Source organism: Triticum dicoccoides, chromosome 4B (genome assembly GCF_002162155.2).
Source record: "Triticum dicoccoides isolate Atlit2015 ecotype Zavitan chromosome 4B, WEW_v2.0, whole genome shotgun sequence".
Lineage (NCBI taxonomy): Eukaryota > Viridiplantae > Streptophyta > Magnoliopsida > Poales > Poaceae > Triticum > Triticum dicoccoides.
Window position 1 is genome coordinate 431,406,079 of NC_041387.1, and position 6,691 is coordinate 431,412,769.

A 6,691-nucleotide genomic window follows, 5' to 3' on the forward strand; every position below is an offset into this window, starting at 1 on the left:
GCAACAATGACAGGCTATGCAACCGAATAGGAGTAACCGAACAGTAACATGCTACACTACTCTAATGCAAGTAGTATAGAGAAGAATAGGCGATATCTGGTGATCAAAGGGGGCTTGCCTGGTTGCTCTGGCAAGGAGGGGTCATCAACACCGTAGTCGAACTGGGCAGCAGCAGCGTCGGTCTCGTAGTCTACCGGAGAGAAGAGGGGGAAGAAACAGTAAATATAATGCAAACATAAGCATGACGATGCATGACATGACAATGAGCGGGGTTAGGTGTGCCCTAACGCGGTAGTAGGTGATACCGGCGAAAGGGGGAAACATCCGGGAAAGTATCCCCGGTGTTTTGCGTTTTTGGACAGGTGATCCGGAGGAGGAAAGTTGCGTGTTCGATATGTTAGGGATGTGTGGCGGACAAACGGGTTGCGTATCCAGATTGGTCTCGTCGTTCTAAGCAACTTTCATGTTGAAAATAATTTAATCCAAGTTACGGATTAAAAGATATGATTTTCTAAAGATTTACTAATTTCTGGAATTTAATTAATCATTTAATTTAATTCGAAATTGGATTAATGACATCAGCATGATGTCATGTTGGCATCAGTAGTCAACAGGGATTGACTAAGTCAAACTGACATGTGGGCCCAGTGGGACCCACCTGTCATACATTGTTTAGTTAATTAGGGTTAGGTTAACTAATTCCTGCTTAGTTAGACTAACAGGTCAATTTAGACTAATTAAGTAGGATTAATTAACTTAATTAATTTAGTTAGTTAATTAATTAAATTATTATTATTACTATTTTATATTTATTTTTTATTAAAACGTTCTGGGCAGGGGCCCACTTGTCATTGGCCCCTGGGGCCTTAGCGGATCAGGCGCAGGGGCGCATCTGGGCGGGCGTAACCGCCCGAATGAGGGGACGCGGGTGCGGGCGGCCAGCGCGGTGGGGCCACCGTGGCTGGCGGGGTAAGGGGCCGGAGCGGGGGCGAACCCGGGCGGGGCCGCGAGGCCGCAATGTGCGACGTGGGCAGCGGGCGCCACAGCGCAGGTAGGTGCGCGGCGCAGCGAGGCCACGACGGAGTGGGGAGGCGCGGTCGGCGACCGTTGTCGCCGACCACGGTGGCAGCAGCTAGGTGCGCGCGGCGAGGGCGGTGCTAGCAGCAGCAGAACGACAGTGAGCACCGGGCGGGGCCAGTAGTCACGTGTAGCCAGGGCACGGCGAGGCGCAGGCGAGGTCGGGCAGTGGCCGAGCGCGGTGCAGGCGCGGGCACGGCGCGGTGAGCGCGCATCGGACGCGGCCGGAGCGCGTCAACCGCGGGCGAAATCGGCGGGGACCACGGCAACCCGGGGGAAGAGAAGGGGAAGACAGTCGGCATGCATATGGGGACAGGGGAGAGAAGAGGCCATGGCCTCACCGGGGATCGTGGGGTCAAGGCAGTGGGGCGCGAGGTGGTTGATGGGGACGACAACGATGGGTAGGCAGGCCGGCGGGGACGAGACGAGGTCAAGGCGGCATCGATCCAGGCGGCGGGGTCGTCGGGCTCCGAGGTGCGCGCGTGCGAGCCCCGATCCGATCTGGATCGGGGGGAGAGGAGAGGAACGGCATGGGGGGAAGAGTGGGGCGTTGGATAGTGGTTAGGGTTTCGAGTCCAGGGATAAGGGGAGTGGGGATGGGCCGGTTGGGCCTTTTGGCCTGGTGGCCTGCTGGCTAGCTGAGCCATTCGGCCAGGGGGAGGGGGGTTCTCCTTTTTGTTAGATGTGTTTGTTTTCTTTCTTTTATTTGTTCCTTTTCTGTTTTTATTTATTCTTTACTGTTTTCTTTTAGTTTCCTTTTATTTTTGTTTTAGTAAAATATCAAAATGGCACCATAATTGATACTACCAAATATGCCACTGCCACATTAACTTGGACAGCTAGTTTAATATTTTACGAAATACAAAAGGCATTTAATTAATTAATTTTTCTGTTGTTTTATTCATTTTTGAGTATTTACACATTTATTACAAGTGTGGTCTCTCCACCATTGTTACTTAGGATTTATTTGTTCCAATTTGAACATTTTAGTTTTAATGTTAGAAAACTTTTATTGTTTGCCTTTTATACCTATAATAATTTCAGACTCCCTGCAAATTACCATGTTAATTAAAAATTAAGAGCCGTTTATCTGGTGGGACCCCGTGTTATGTATTCTTACAGCCATTAGATGAATCCCAGCCGAGCTAACTATTGCACATGGCTGCCTCTTATTTTATATAATGAAAAAAAAACTATCTGCTCATTGGCCCGTCTTCCTCCTCCGCCTCCCACACTATTCCTCTTCCGCCGCTCTCCATGCCCTAGGCCTAGAGGCTCCATCCATGAGATGTGGTCTCAGTATTAGGTAGACGACGACGGCGGCCGGTGGCGCTCCCATTCATGGCCGGCGAGCAGAAGCTGCAACTTCCGTCGCGCCCCGAGGTACACTGCTGCCACGCGCCCAACCGACTCTCTTTCCCTCTTTGTTCTCTGCCATAGGTCGCTGGCCATCGATGCTGCAACTCAATCTCTCCAATCCCTCCCTCCCAGATCTTTAGATCTCCTCTTATTTCAACTTTTCAAATCCATGACCGTAGTGATGATCTCAGGTAAGCCATGTGCGTTTCTATTTCCCATTAGATTCATGTGCCCCTTTGATCTAGAAAAACATGCCAAATCTGCGTGTTCTTTCGACCTGGAAAAGATTGCATCACAATAGCATTAGTAATTTGTGTTTTTTCTTGCGGGGATTAGTAATTTGTGTTTTAGGGATCTATCTAGGTTTTTTATTTTTTTGGTGTGACATTAGTATTGTTTCTCACTGTGTATATGTATCAAACTCGCATTATTATTGTTGGAGTTCCATGTATACAGATCTCTTCTCTGTATTTCATTGCAATGTTATGGTCCGTGCTGCAATCCAATGTCTCCTTAATGCCCTTCCCACCCAACCATTAGATCTCTTCTTATTTCAAGTTTTTAAATCCAGGACGGTTGGTTCATCATATGAGGAGGTGTATGCATGATGGTTTGGAGAAAGGAGGTTGCCATTGGTACTTGAGGCCGTCAAGTTGAGGAATTACGTTGGATTGGTGGCACTCCAACTCACAATCCAAACCCAACTCGAGTTCATCTCCCCTTATTCCTGTCCCACCCCACCGGTAAATACCCCTGAATTATTAAATCCTAATTCTTCCATCCATTGAATTCATCACTGAACACCTAATAAGTCGGCTTAATCCATCACGTCTCATCAACAGCAAAAGTTTTTTTTTTCATATCTATCTTCACCGCTTCTCTGTGTCAGATTATACATTTAGGCGAGCGGAGGGGAACCAACTAGGGTTTGAACTGCATTGCTTAAAGTGGCACCATCCAGTGAGTTTCTGTTAAACTACATCTACATCAATTGCCCCACTAGCCAATTTACATTTTTTGCAGGAAGCTTTACACATGTCCTCCCATGCAACCATTTGTTAGACAACAAAATTAGTTGATGATTCCTATGTAATGAATTTGGACATTGTATGTTATTTCTTCAGAGTAAACACTAATTGTTAGATTATCTGCATGTTAGTGTGGTATATATATATAATAATTCTCTCTTCCGGGATTAAAAAAAAGCCAAGTTAACATTTTAAGTTTTACAAATTTTCCAGATTTCTCAAAATGATTTCTAATATTGTGTATAATCTATCTTTGGCAGTTCCATAGTAAGATTTTCAAATTGTCACCCATGCAAAAAATTAAGCTAGATGTATGGCGTACTTGAGTTATATAGGTTCTGTTTACAGCACATACATGTACTGTGTTTGAAAAGGGAGCCAAATCTATGATTTTATTATCAAACACACATATGAAATTTTGCTGCAAATGTAGCCATGGAATCCATATTTCCTAGGTTCATTCCAATAAATATGATATTTCTTTTGGAGTTCCAGTGTTTTGATTTTAGAGATGCTAACTTATACAAAAATATGCTAATATATATTACCACCTAAGATATCAGAGTGCCCTTTTAGTGATTTGCATATTTAAGGCGGGGAGGTATATACATTGATAATGATCCAAATATTGTCAGCTAAATATGTTTTTGTGAAATTGACAGATTTATGTGTTCTATTGTGAGCAGCAGAATGTTTAGTGTACATGCGTGACACTATATCTACTTCAAATAGTACTGTAGACTAGGAACTGTAGAAAAAATATGTGAGAAAACTTAATCACTACCATACTATTTGTAAGTAGGTTGCAAATAGGACATATAATCCTTATACGATCTTAACTACCTCCAATTTCAGTATGGTCGCGTCATTGGTCACATTGTAACTGTACCTTCTACTACAGGTTTGACTTGAATTTTGGCTTCTGTACGTATGGTGTTGGTTCGCCTCTCCATAGGTTTCTACCTCCCGGAATTCATCTTCCTGTTGCCACATAATTACATCAATTGTTATTGGAAAATCAATGTATAGATCCATTGTTTCCCTCTATAGTGCACATGCTCTTATATTTGTTTTTGGACTGATTCTTCCATCGATTTCTTGCTATGTTTGGATAACTAGAGTATCTAATTTGAAATTATCCAGTCTTCTGTATGTTCACTTGCATAGATGGCTTAATCTAGAACCTAAACTGAAGACTCAATATAGCACATATACTTGGCCAGTTATCCTAAGAATATTAATCCACCTGGACTTTTAACTTGACTTCCAAAGAAGTTCTTAACTATCAAGCATTTTTGAGTTTTTAGTAAACGGAAATAATGTTGCACTCTGACAATACTATTCTGATTTTGTAAGTTAATAGAAATCCTTCAATTTCATACCACTTTTACATTTGGATGATTGCGACATTATATCTTCTCTGAATTCCGCTTGCATGTTTCCAGTTGAAACAGTAACTGAGTTTGATAAGTAACCACTATATTATTTTCTATGTGTAATTGGCATGTACACATGTTGTCGCTCTGCTTGAGTCATCCATCTCCACATTACGAGCCTGAGACTTCCATCACAACAATCTATATGTATCCAGGTAGTGTCCAATATGTACACACAAGCTCTTCTCACAGTCCGACTAAGTTGATTGTAACTGTGTGTGTGTGTGGCCATGAGGCAGACTTTATCTTGGTCTGAGTATCAGTTCCCTTCAACGGCACAATTTTGGATGCTATTTTCTTCTAGATGTATAGGTTTCTGCGGGTCCCATTGGCTGCTACATTTTAGTGAGACGATAGCTCAATGTCATGCTCACCAGTTCTGTAAAAATGAAAAATCGAGTTGACTGTATTTTGTACCTGTTTTAGTAATTACATGCTGTGATTATTTTCTTTCTAGATATGGAAATACTCTTAAGGATTAAGATTTTTGAGACGTTAAGGTATCTGATGATTAATTAGCCTTTGTAAGATTTATGCACTCAGGTCATACAACCTAGATAATTCTCCTTGGATCTCCATAATTTCTAACTGAATATAGTTGTATACTGACAGTAAATCCCGTTTTAGTAATTAGTTGGATATAATTCTTTGACATGTTTTTATTAAAATGTCTGCTTAAATCAGCGTTAGATACTCCCATAATCGATTACTTTTTGGATATGAATTATTACTATAAGAAGTATATTGGTTCTCCGGTGTTTTCAGTTCGTACAATAAACAAATTATATTGTTTTCCATTAATCATTTCTCATGTAGTTTTCCTCTGCAGTATGTATCTTTTGCTTCATAATTCATCTGTTCACAAGATTGATGCCTAGAAATTTCAGCCTTCCGTGCTAAATGCCATTCTCTTTTGACTTGATAAATACCAGGTAACATGGAGTCTGCTCATTTGTAACTGCATAGGGATAGGAACAGACTCCATGTAATTACAAATGAGAACATGGATTCAGCTTAAGTTTGAGAAAGTGGCGGACAAAAGAGAACTGGACTATTGTTGCTGAGCGATAGCTCTGGCCGCATGATCATCTATGTATATAGTTTTTAACAATAAATGTATCCTGATTGGTATAGCACAATTGGAAATCTTACTTTCTTCTGATCTCTTAATTTCAAGATGAACTGGAGAGGGGAATTTGTACTAAGTTTGGAATCTGGCACAGTAAGTGTGTATTTGCGGTATTGATGTATAGTTATTAAGAAAGTTACATTTTTCCAGCTATTGTGCTACTGAGAAGGAAGCATGGCTGAGAATTGCTCTGGTGGAGTTGAATGTCTTTGTGACTGAATACTAGAGACGCTGACTTGCAACCACTCTTTACAGTCCTACCACCTAGCTTTTATCTCTCACCTTCTGTTATTTTCATGTTAACACTGCCATTGGGGCAAATCTATATTGCTTATTGATCGAGTCTAGCTATTGGTAGAATTCCATGTTTCCTACACTATATTATACCCATTACTAATTGAATGTTGATTCTGACAATCTTAAAACATCCACCAGTCAGTGGCAACTCGAAAAAGGTAAGCTGGAGAAATAACAAAAAGTCACACGAAACCTCCCCTTAGCTAATACCATAAGGGTTCTATCGAGGCTCTCTGTTAACAGCGCTTTGGTAAAAGTAAGCTTAAGGACTCATACAATTAATGAACTGTGCATGTTGAGTTTGAAAAAGAATCTACAGATATTTTTTCTCTTACAGATCATGTGACTATGTTTTGTTTTAAGAT

At 41.7% G+C, this 6,691-nt stretch overlaps 1 long non-coding RNA gene across 1 annotated transcript; it reads left to right on the plus strand.

Annotated features, from left to right (window-relative positions):
• The first annotated feature begins 2,257 nt into the window (after positions 1-2,257).
• LOC119290703 lies at positions 2,258-6,233 on the plus strand. Its single transcript, XR_005141984.1, has 5 exons — positions 2,258-2,460; positions 3,008-3,179; positions 3,326-3,396; positions 4,366-5,055; positions 5,833-6,233. It is a non-coding gene; the product is annotated as an uncharacterized LOC119290703 (long non-coding RNA).
• The last annotated feature ends 458 nt before the right edge of the window (positions 6,234-6,691 follow it).